The sequence below is a fragment of the Mustela nigripes genome, chromosome 2 (genome assembly GCF_022355385.1).
Source record: "Mustela nigripes isolate SB6536 chromosome 2, MUSNIG.SB6536, whole genome shotgun sequence".
Classification (NCBI taxonomy): Eukaryota; Metazoa; Chordata; class Mammalia; order Carnivora; family Mustelidae; genus Mustela; species Mustela nigripes.
The window spans coordinates 211,650,227-211,662,375 of record NC_081558.1 but is presented as its reverse complement, the minus strand read 5'-3'; the positions used below and the strand labels follow the sequence as shown (position 1 = coordinate 211,662,375).

At 38.4% G+C, this 12,149-nt stretch overlaps 2 non-coding genes across 2 annotated transcripts; both read left to right on the top strand.

Annotated features, from left to right (window-relative positions):
• Positions 1-6,869: 6,869 nt before the first annotated feature.
• On the top strand, positions 6,870-6,977 carry LOC132012700 (U6 spliceosomal RNA). Its single transcript, XR_009402697.1, has one exon. It is a non-coding gene; the product is annotated as a U6 spliceosomal RNA (small nuclear RNA).
• Positions 6,978-10,211: 3,234 nt separating this feature from the next.
• LOC132012782 (U2 spliceosomal RNA) lies at positions 10,212-10,397 on the top strand. Its single transcript, XR_009402758.1, has one exon. It is a non-coding gene; the product is annotated as a U2 spliceosomal RNA (small nuclear RNA).
• The last annotated feature ends 1,752 nt before the right edge of the window (positions 10,398-12,149 follow it).

Genomic DNA, 12,149 nt, shown 5'->3' with positions numbered 1-12,149 from the left:
GACAAGTGCACTCCTAATCCCCATCACCTATTACACCCTTCCTCCTACCCACTTACTCTCTGGTATCCATCAAATTGTTCTCCATAATTAAGAGCCTGTTTCTTGGTTTCTCTCTCTCTCTCTTTCTTTCTCTCTCTTTTTTCCCTTTGCTCATTTTTGTTGTTTCTTAAATTCCACTTATGAGTGAAATCTTTTGGTATTTGTCTATCTCTGACTTACTTCACTTAGCATTATACTCACTGACTACATCTTTGTCATTGCAAATGGCAAGATTTCATTCTTTTCTATAGTCAAATAATATTCCATTTTCCATCTATATACCACATTTTCCATATCCATTCATCTATTGATGGGCATTTGGGCTGTTTCCATAATTTGGCCATGGTAAAGAATGATGCAACAAATACAGGGATGCATGAATCCCTTTGGATTAGAATTTTGTCTTTTGGTATCTACCACTTTTGGGTATCTACCCAATAGTGCAATTGCTGGATTGTAGGGTAGCTCTATTTTCAACTTTTTGAGGAAACTTCATACTGTTTTCCACAGTAGCAATAGCAGCTTATATTCCCACCACCAGTGCATGAAGGTTCCTTTTTCTCCATATCTTTGCCAACCCTTATTGTTTCTTTTGTTTTTTTGTTTGTTTTTGTTTTCTTTGTAATTCTGACAGGTGTAAGGTGATATCTCATTGTAGTTTTATTTGCATTTCCCTGATGGTAAATGATGTTTAGAGTCTTTTCATGTGTGTGTTGGCCATCTGTATGTCTTCTTTAGAGAAATGTCTGTTCATGTCTTTTGCCCATTTCTTGACTGGATTTTTGTGTTTTTTGATGTTGAGTTGTATAAATAAGTTCCTTATAAAGTTTGGATACTAACCCTTTATCAGATATGTCATTTGCAAATATCTTCTCCCATTCAGTAGGTTGCCTTTTAGTTTTGTTGTTTCCTTCTCTGTGCAGAAGCTTTTTATTTTGATGAAAACTCAACAGCTTATTTTTGCTTTTATTTCTTTTGTCTCAGGAGACATATTTACAAAAATGTTGCTATGGCCAATGTCAGAGACATTTTTGCCTGTGCTCTCCTCTAGGATTTTTATGGTTCCAGGTCTCACTTTTAGGTCTTTAATCCCTTTTGTGTTTATTTTAGTGTATGATTTAAAAAAAAGAGACATTTTAACTTCAAAACTTTTCCCAATAAAAGACTATTCTTTTAATTGCCCTTTATGATAATTTCACTTTGGTGCACTGATTTTTCTCATTTTTTTTTCCTAATGGGTGAATACTTTGGCACAAATGGATAGTGGTTCACACTGTAGTATTTGTTTCCTTGCATTTGACACTTCTCTTTCTATGAGTAGCTGGTTTATTAGCCAGGAACCAGGAGTGATGCAAGTGCCCACTGAAATATTCTTGTCCCCCCCTCCCAACAAAGTACTCTCTACCTTTGTAGATGGTCTTCTTGGTCTTCCCCTGCCTTTGTCCATGTTTCTTGAGCCTTACCTTTTCCCAGAGACCCACCTCACATCTTTTATTCTATCTTTCATGATCTTCTCTTCAAGAGTTGCATTTCAGAGAGTCTCCACTCCAGTAAGTTTTGACTCCTTGTATTCACCTGTTTCTAACCTACAGTAGCAGTTTGCCCTATGTTGTCCCCCTTTTTAAAATTTTTATTTTTTAAAGATTTTATTTATTTATTTGACAGACAGAGATCACAAGTAGGCAGAGAGGCAGGCAGAGAGAGAGGAGGAAGCAGGCTCCCTGCTGAGCAGAGAGCCCGATGCAGGGCTTGATCCCAGGACTGTAGGATCATGACCTGAGCTGAAGGCAGAGGCTTTAACCCACTGAGCTACCCAGTGGCCCCGTGTTGTCCCCTTTTTTATGGATCCAAGAAGAGTTGTTGATTTTTTAGTCTGTTCAGCTTTTTACTTATTAGGAAGGAGTGGTGACTTCCAAACTTCTTACATGCAAAACTGGAAAAGTCCCACTCTCACAATTCTAGTACTAGTAATATGTGTCTTCTCCCTTTTTGTCTTGGTTGGCTTGGCTAGAGGTTGATCATTTTACCAATCTTTTCAAAGAATCAGCTTTTGGCACTGGTGATTCTATTGTTTGTTTTCAATTGCATTGAATTCTGGTCTGTTTTTATTATTTCTTTTCAGCTTCCTTTGGGGTAGAAGCTTAGATTATAGATTTTAGACTTTTCTTTATTTCTAATATATATAGTTCATACTATAAATTTTCTTTCATCCCACAAATTTTGGTAAGTTGTATTTACATTTTTATTTTGTTTAAAATTTCTCTTGGGACTTCCTCTTTAACACATGTGTTATTTAGAAATGTGTTATTTAATGCCAAAATATTTTAGTTATTTTTTAAATTGATTTCAAATTTAATTCCACTGTGGCCTGAGAGGACACTTTGTATGATTTTTATTCTTTTAAATTGGTTGAGGTCTGTTTTATGGTTCAATACATAGCCTATCTTAGTGAATGTTCCATGTGAGTTTGAAAAGAATATGTATTCTGCTATTGTTAGAGAAGCAGTCTCTAGTGGGTTTAGAAATAAACCCAAACCCGTGTGGTCAATTTTAACAAGAGTGCAAAGTCAATTTAATGAGGAAAGAATAGTCTTTTCAACAAATAGGGCAGAGAAAAGAATGATGTTAGAGCCCTGACTTATACCATACATAAAAATTAACTGAAATTGGATCAATGAGCTGAATTTACAAGCTAAATTATAAAACATCTAGAAGAAAACATAGGGGTAAATCTTCATTACTTTGGATTTGGCAATGAATTCTTAGATATGATACCAAAAGCACAAACAACAGAAGAATAAACAGTGAAATTTTACTTCATCAAAATAAAAAGCATTTGTGCTTCCAAGAACTTTATTAAGAAATTCGAAAGACAACTCAGAATGGGAAAATGTACTTGCAAATCATATTTCAAATAGAAACTTATACATTGAGTATGTAAAGAACTCTCAAAACTTAATAACAAGATAAATAACCCAACTCTTAAAATGGGAAAAGGACTTGAATAGACATTTATCTAAAGAAGATGTACACATGACTGGTAAGCACATGAAAAGAGGTATTGACATCATTAGCCATTAGGAAAATGCAAATAAAAACCACAATGAGATACTACTTCACATCATTAGGATGGTTATAAAAAAAAAAAAGGCAAGTAATAACAAGTGTCAGCCAGGATGTGAAGAAATTGGAACCCTCATAATTTACCTATGGGGAATGTAAAATGCTGCAGCTGGTTTGGAAAACAGTCTGGCAATTCTTCAAAAAGTTCAACATCGAGTTACCATATGACCTAGCATTTCCCTTCCTAGGTATACCCCCAGCAGAAATGAAAACAATACGACTGCAGAGAAACTTGCACATGAATGTTTATAAAAGCATTATTCATAATAGTTGAAAGGTGAAAACAATCTAAATGTCCATCAATTGATGGATGAAAAAAGAGAAGTTGGCCTATCCATACAGTGAAAAAATATTCAGCCATAAAAAGGAACAAAATACTGATATAAGGTATGACATGGATGAATCTTGAAAACATGATAAGTGAGGAAAGCCACATACTGTACGATTCCATTTATATGAAATGTTCAGAACAGGCAAATGCATAGAAACAGAAAACAGATTTGTGGTTTCCTGGAGTTGGAAGGAGGAGAGGTGGGGCACTGACTGCTAATGGGTACAGAATTTCTCTTTGGGAATGACAAAAATGTTCTGGAATTAGATCATTGCAATAGTTGCACAGCTTTGTGAGTATACTCTGAAATTAAATTTATTTTTACTTTGAAAGGATGATTTTATGGTATGTGAATTATAAAAATAAAATTTTTAGTTAAGAGAATATACCTCTGGTAGTTCCATGTGCCATATGGTGATGCTCACATGTATGGGACATGTGGTTTCTCTGAACTGTGTATTTGAGTCAGATTGTATTTCAACAATCACATCCCAACAAGTGTCTCTTAGAATGTTTTAGGAGGGTAGCAGGAAGAGATTAAAAAGAGCACAAGGAAATTTTTTGGAGTGAGGCATATGTTCATTATCTTGATTGTGGTTAGTTGTTTCAATGGATATATAAATGGATATATAAAACAACATTTTATACTTTAAGTATTTATAGTTTATTGTCCACCAGTTATACCTCAGTAATGCTGTTGAGGAAAAACTAATGCTGTGAGGGGAAAGAAAGAAGAAATTGTCTACCACAGAGGAGACACTAAACAATCAAGTCCAACAAAATTATTCAGCTTGTTGATGTTACGGAGACTTTGTCACTGGTCACTCCATCTGGTGTGATGAGTGTCTTAGTTAGTTCCAGCTGCTATAACAAATTACCACAAGCTGACTAGCTTAAACAACAAAAATTTACTTCTTACAGTTCTGGAAGCTGGAAGTCCAGGATCAAGGCACTTGCATACCCAGTGTCTGGTGAGGGCCACCTTCTTGTCAGAACTTCACATCGGGGAGAGAGAGAGAGACATCCCTCACATGTCTTTTCTTTTGAGGGCACTAATCCCATTGGTAAGGGCTCCAACCTTATCACCTCATTGACTGTCAGAAGCCCCACCTCCAAATATCATTACACTGGGGACTAGGCTTCAACATATGAATGTTGAGGATACGGTCAATCCGTAGCAATGGAATCTGACCAAGAGTGCCCCTTGTGGAAGCCTCTTACACAAGTTGGTGCAGCCACTTTGGAAAACAGTGTGGAGATTCCTTAAGAAATTAAAAATAGAGCTTCCCTATGACCCTGCAATTGCACTATTGGGTATTTACCCCAAAGATACAGATGTAGTGAAAAGAAGGGCCATCTGTACCCCAATGTTCATAGCAGCAATGGTCACAGTTGCCCAAAAGTGGAAAGAACCAAGATGCCCTTCAACAGACGAATGGATAAAGAAGATATGGCCCATATATACAATGGAGCATTATGTCTCCATCAGAAAGGATGAATACCCAACTTTTGTATCAACATGGATGGGACTGGAGAAGTCTATGCTGAGTGAAATAAGTCAAGCAGAGAGAGTCAATTATCATATGGTTTCACTTATTTGTGGAGCATAAGGAATAATATGGAAGACATTAGGAGAAGGAAATGAAAAGCTAATTGGGGTAAATCAGAGGGGGAGATGAAGCATGAGAGACTATGGGCTCTGAGAAATAAACTGAGGTTTTCGAAGGGGAGGGAGGTAGGAGGATGGGTGAACCTGGTGGTGGGTATTAAGGAGGGCACATATTGCATGGAGCACTGGGTGTAGTGCATAAACAATGAATCTTGGAACACTGAAAAAATAAAGTTAAAACAAAAAGAGAGTGCCCTTGCTCATACAGGATTTACTGTATAGATTTATAAAATATATTTCTTTTTGAGGGTCCTAGACCAAAATATTCCAAAACCATTTGTTTAATATCTGAAATTATTGTGCAAACATACTAACGAGGTGACATCAAATTTTTCTTACATCAGACCTTAACAATTTTACTGTGTTAGTCTTAAACAATTAAATATGTATAACAATATTAGACTTTATTCCATAGCCAGTCATATCTACAGAAATACAACCCACAGAAGAACTTTTGATTTGAAAAGCCCTCCTATTTTTCTTTAAAACATTTAAATTTATTAAATATGTAAATAAAATTTAAATATATTTAAATATATATATATTTAAATATTTTATATTTTTAAATTTCTTTAAGACATCATTTTAAGGTCTGAAATTTGCAATTTACCTAAAATTTAGCTTGGCTTGGGGGTGAAGGGGGCTTGATATAGCGCTTACTTCTTATTATATCACCATGTCTGTAAAAAAATACGGCTCTGTGGAAAAATGATGCCAACTATTGATTGGTTTATTGATTCAGCTATATTATTTGCCTTATTTTTTTGTGGTGTAAATATTTTATATTAACAAAAATAATTTTAAATCCCATCTGCATAATTCTAAAGCTTTAGCTTCATTTAATTCATGAACACCTGAAGATGTAATAAAGGGGGTCATTAGGTTCTTGAATGGAGAAATGGTTTTGTTTTTTAGTCTTGATGCATTTTGATGAAAAAAAATGTTCTTACAATGACTTCTTGTTTCCATGAGGTAGAGAGTGGGTCTTTAGTGCTTGGAACCAATGGAGCTACAACTTAGACCATAGAATGCATTGCTTTGAGTACACAGGTGTTATCAGAGCAAAATCCTACCATGGAAAGATCCATTGGGAGTGGAGTGTTGCGAAAGTCCAATCAAAGTAAGCACCACCCTCGATCTAGGAAGTCGTGCTGTGGATGGGAAATGATAAAGGAGTGGGCACTCAGAAGCTAAAAGGGAAGCTGGGGACTTCTAGTCTCAAATGTGGGCCCCCAAATGTGTCCACAGTGTGAGTAATCATAAAATCAAGACAGCTGTGGGTCATGCAAGGAGAAGATGGTCCCTTTGGGTCCTCTGACAGAGAACATACTTTGGTCCCCTTGAAAATGGGTTGGCATGGGGGTGAAATGGACAACCACACTTAAAAGGAAAACTAAATATTTCTCCTAAGATCCACACCCCCCTGAAAAGACACTCTTAACCATAATGAATATATAAAGAATCATCAGCCACTCTTGAATACTCAACAAGCATCCTCCCTCCTCCTCCCTCCTACTCACTCCTCTAAATAAGAAGGTATGCACAGACACAGTGAGCTTTTTGGAGACATTGGAGAATTCACAAGATGCTTTATTTTCTGACACACATGCTTTCAACCTATTTGGAAAATGTTCTACTTTGAGCAATGTTTCTTACTCTGAAATACACCAAATAATTTTTAATAAAATAAAAACTACTAAGTATCTTGTGCTCGTTTTGGCAGCACATAGGCTAAAACTGGAACGATCCAGAGAAGATTAGCATGATCTCTGTGCAAGAAAGACATGCAAACCTATTCAGTATATAGTTAAATGTGCTTTGTTTAAATTTAAAGGAAATTTATAGATCTTAGAATATTTTATTTTGGATGGTATCATGAGTTGAAGTTGATAACGTCATGATGGTATCTTGTGATGAGTTGAACACAAGATGCTATTATCATTCAAGGGAATGGGGTCATACGCACATGGCATGTTTTTACTCACATACTAACTACATGCTGCACGAGACCCACTCACGCTGTGGCTAACTGACTTTAGAGTCTTACTTTTAGATCACTAATTTAAGAAGCTTCTTCTTACTTTTGAATGTTGATAGTTTCATGTTATTTCAGAGGTATTCCCCTGAAAAAATTTCCATCCTTATTTTTAGAGTTTCTTATTATGGAAAATTTAAAATATATGCAAACGCAAACAGACTAGTATGATGAACCCAAGTCACCCGTATTCAACAATTATCAGCTCAAGGTGAACTTTGTTTTATCTATTCCCTCACCTACTTCTGGCCCTCTAGTATTATTTAGCATCAAATCTTGACATCTTATAATTTCAGGCATAAATATTTCAATATGTAACTCTAAAAGACAAGGATTCAGATTCTTATGTACGTATGTATGTATTTAATTAATTTAGTAATCTCTATTCCCAATGTGAGGGTATAACTCATGACTACAAGATCAAGAATCGCATGATCTTCGGACTGACCCAACCAGGCACCCTGACAAGGATTCTTTTTCTTTTTTTTTAAAGATTTTATTTATTTGAAAGAGAGAAACACAGTGAGGAGGGAACACAAGCAGAGGGAGTGGGAGAGGGAGAAGCAGGCTTCCCACCAAGTAGGGAGCCAGATGCGGGGCTCGATCCCAGGACCCTGGGGTCATGACCTGAGCTGAAGGCAGATGCTTAACGACTGAGCCACCCAGGTGCCCAAGGATTCTTTTTCATTTTTTATTTTATTTTTTAAAGATTTTATTTTTAAGTAATCTCTATACCCAATGTATCATGAGTTGATAACCCCGAGATCAAGAGTTACATGCCCCCTCGACTAAACCACCCAGGCTTCCCAAGGGTTCTTTTTAAAAATAAAACAAAACCATAGTTCCATTTTGCACTTCAAAATGAACAATATTTTATCATTTTGAACATAGTCAACGGATTATATTATAGTCAGTGATTCAAACCAAATCAGTTTTTGAGGAATGCTCTCATTTTTGTACTGTAAGTAAGACAATGTGGTCTGCCTTCCCGTCTACAGAAGGAAGGGATTTGAGTTAAAACAAGGATAGAGATAGGCAAAGGGAAATGTGATCGTTCCTGGTTGATACCTGGATTAGTGAGGGCTCTGACTGCAGGTCAGAGCTGGAATAAATGGTAAAAGGACCCTTTATTTCAATGATACTGGAGTATCTGATGGAACCAAGGTGCAGGAAGTCAGCAGGGGCCTAGAAAGGATCTGAACTGGGAAATGGGGTGGAGTCCCCCCCTGGGGAACCCTCTCCATCATACAACTCTCCTCTCTCTCACCTATATTTCATTCCTCATGTGTAGGAAAAAGCTATGCTTAAGCCCCCAAATTTTCTCTACTTCTCTGTAAAAGAAACCAGCCAATGCTGGGATGAGAATATTTTAGTTATAATTGCAAGTTTCCAGGAAAAGGGGCTCTGATCAGGTCAGTTGGGGTTACATGTTCACTTTTGGTCTGGTCAGCAGTGACTGAGGGAACGGGTTACATGTCACAAACATGGCTGTCAAAGTTTACCCATTTGGTTTGGTGAGGAGTCAGAATCTCCCAGAGAAAGCTAAGGGCCATTGCTCATGGTCTGGGTTCTTGCCAAGGAAGACTGAGAGCAGGAGCATCTCTGGAGCTAAGGAGTCAATGGTGCATGACCATGTGTAGGGTCTCAGACAGGAGGGCATTCCTCTCTCCCCATGCAATAGTGGACAGATGTCCTCACTAGGGAAGGGATTCCATTCGGGGACGGGTTGTCAAGTTGTCAAGTTCAGCCAACTCTGTGCTTCTTTCCCTGAGGGTTTTAGAACACAGACTCTGCAAGTTTTTCTCCAGGTCCCAAAGTGAGAACAACCCTACAGGCCAGTGAGTGAGCTAGGATTAGTCTGCCTCTAATTGTCTTGTCCCATGGCAGGGGGGGGCTGTGGGGTTGCAAGAGAAAACCCTTTAAAACTAGGTCCCCCATCCACCACAGGACCTAAAAGCAAGGCTAAGAGGCAGGAAAAGATGAAGGCACAGTACAATATGTAGAGACGAGACAAAGTTAGAGGTTGGAAAAGAATCAAAGACTAAATTCAGCCGAAGTGCTCGAGGCAAGGCCTGACTAGGTGTGTTCATCTTCTTCACTGGGCCCTCCTTATTCTTAACTCCTTATTCTTTCTCTCTTTCCTTCCTTTCTTGCTTCCTCCCTCTCTCCTTTCATTCCCTTTTTCTACTACTTTCCTGCTCACTTTCCTTCCCTCTTTTTCTCCTTCTTTATTCAATGTTCCTCCATCTGTGTTTTGAAGACCATCAGCACAAATCACTTCAGAGGCTCCTTCAAGATTCAGATTCTAGACCTGGTTCCCAGACATTCAATCTGGCAGCCTTGGGGCCTGGCCTGGGAATCTGCCTTTTTCACAAGTCAGGAGATTTTGATACACACCCAAGTTGGAGCACCACTTGCTATGGGCAGAAACATTAGTCAGGTTGACCCCAGAATATTCCATTCATTCCTGTGCCTTTAAACAAGATGAATTTTCCTAATATAATTTCCCTACATTTCTGTGGTGATGGAGATGTGTGTAGGCAGCATACTGCAGTTGTTAGCAGAGGCATTTAAGTCTACACCCTAAATACCTCTCGTCCTGCCCCAGGAGCTGCCCTAACAGCTGCCTGGTTCAAGAAAAGCTCCTGAAGCTCTCCTGGGCTGCCAGTCATGCCACCATCTCCCCAGATTAGGGAAGTGGTTTGTTTGCTTCCCTCGATTCAATAATGTATTCACACTCTTGAACATGGCATCGGTACTGTGAGTTGGCTAACAAAATAATAATTCTGTTTACATAGAAATTGTAAATTCTAATTTTTGAAATGTCACCAGCCTGGTTTGATATAACGGTATCTAGATTTGTATGTCAAAATGCTCTTACTAGAAGAGAGTCTCCAGTGTGGAAAGTATCATAGCTACCCTGGGCTTACAGATGAGTCAACCTGGGTGTATAAGGTCATCTTGGGCTGGGCCTGAAGGAACTGTTTCTTTTCAGTTCTTATTTTCAGAAACAGCTTTATGCTCAGTCTTTTGGCTAAGATCTAGCATCTGTTCTTATCAGTTTAATATCTGATATGTCCTTCATCTGAGGACAATATGTTAAATGGGTTTTAGGAGCAGGGAGATGGGGTAGGAACTTGCTCTGTCTACTCCATGCATTGAGCTGGAATTGCAGGGCCTCCAGAAACAGTGGATCCCCCTCCGGGGGCTTCAAACTTGTGATGGTGTTGGGGAGCCTGGCTGACACAGTAAGCAGAGCATGTGACTCTCCATCTTGAAGTCATGAGTTCGAGCCCCATGTTGGGTATGGAGCCTTCTTAAAAAATAATAATAGTGTGGTTCAGTCAGTTAAGTGTCTGCTCTTGGTTTTGGCTCAGGTTGTGATCTCAGGGTCATGAAATCGAGCACCGCATTAGGCTCCGCACTCAGTGTGGAGTCTGCCTGAGATTTTCTCTCCTTCTCCTTCTGCCCATCCTGTTCATGCTCTCTGTCTCTTTCTCTCTAAGATAAATAAATAAATCTTTTAAAATAATAATAATAACAACAATAATAATTAAAACAATAAATTGATAACAGCTTTTGTTGAGATATAATTTACATAGTAGGGGTGCCTGGCTGGCTCAGTCTGTAGTGCATGAGACTCTTGATCTCAGGGTCATGGTCATGAGTTTGAGTCCCGTGTTGGACACAGTGTTTGCTTGAAGAAAACTGACATACAGTAGACTCACCCGTTGTGAGGTTATGGTAGATGCGTTTTAGCAGATCTCTGTATTTACATGTATATTGTGAATGAATCCCGTTTTCCAACACTCCCACCCATCCAAAAGGCTCCCTTCACCTATTGGAGAGGAAACCTGCAGGTCATTTCCACTCTGTCAGCTGGCAGAGAACACGAGAGGATAGTTTACGGAACGTTGCTTCAACACTCAACCTTTGTTCTCATATTTCAACTGATGATACATATTTTTTAGTGAAAAGGCATTGCATGTCTTTTATAGGATGCAATTGTTGAAAACAGGTTTTTTTTCTGAAACTTGCTAATGTCATTGATCAGGTAAGATTTATCATATGCCTGTGAGCTTAATCACCATTTCATATGTATTTTACTGTATAGGAAGATCCATGTAAAACTACATGATCTATTGCAAGCATACCAGTCTGTGGCACACATGTTTTATAATCACCTTAATTCTTGGGTTCACAGGAATGGGCTGCAGCTCCTAAACGTGATAAAGATGTGATATTCTGTGAATGTGCTCAATGCATCTGTTTTGGAGTGCATAGCTTCTGGTTCAAATATTTTTGCGTGTATATTGCTTTGGAAATACTTTCTCAGCTTTGGAGGCATTCTCCAAACACTTTCTGACATAGCCCACATTCCGGGGTATTTGCAGAAGAGCTACCGCTCTCCCCGCATGATCCATTTCCGGCTGCACAGCTGAGTGGCCCAAAGAGGAAAGAGTATCTAGTGGTTTGGAGAATTTAGTTCAGTGGGCCCTGGAGGTCTTTATTTTTAACAGTATGATTAAACAATATTTCTGACAGCACAGGAAATTAGACACATGTTTATGAAGTGCTTCTTTGGAAAAGGGCACAATGCCAGGGTATAAAGCAATGATTTATATACTTCATTCATTAAAAAGAAATTTTAACAGCAACTATGGGCTAGGTGCGGTGGGAGATAGGAAGTTGAGTCATTTTCATCTTCAAGCATGTTACCATCTTCGGAGGAAACAGGAGCTGGGTGTTATTCTTCAGGCGATCTGTGTTTGCTGATGAACTTTGGAAACCTACATGTTCTTTCCTTGGTTGGGTTTGGCAGAAAAATCATTTCTGAATTACTCTGGAGACAGAAACCTTTTGCTTCCCCTGAACACAAGTTTCTTTTGATCAGAAGAGCATGAGTTAAGTGGATCCAGTTGATTTTGTGAAGGTGCATTTGCAGCTTATGA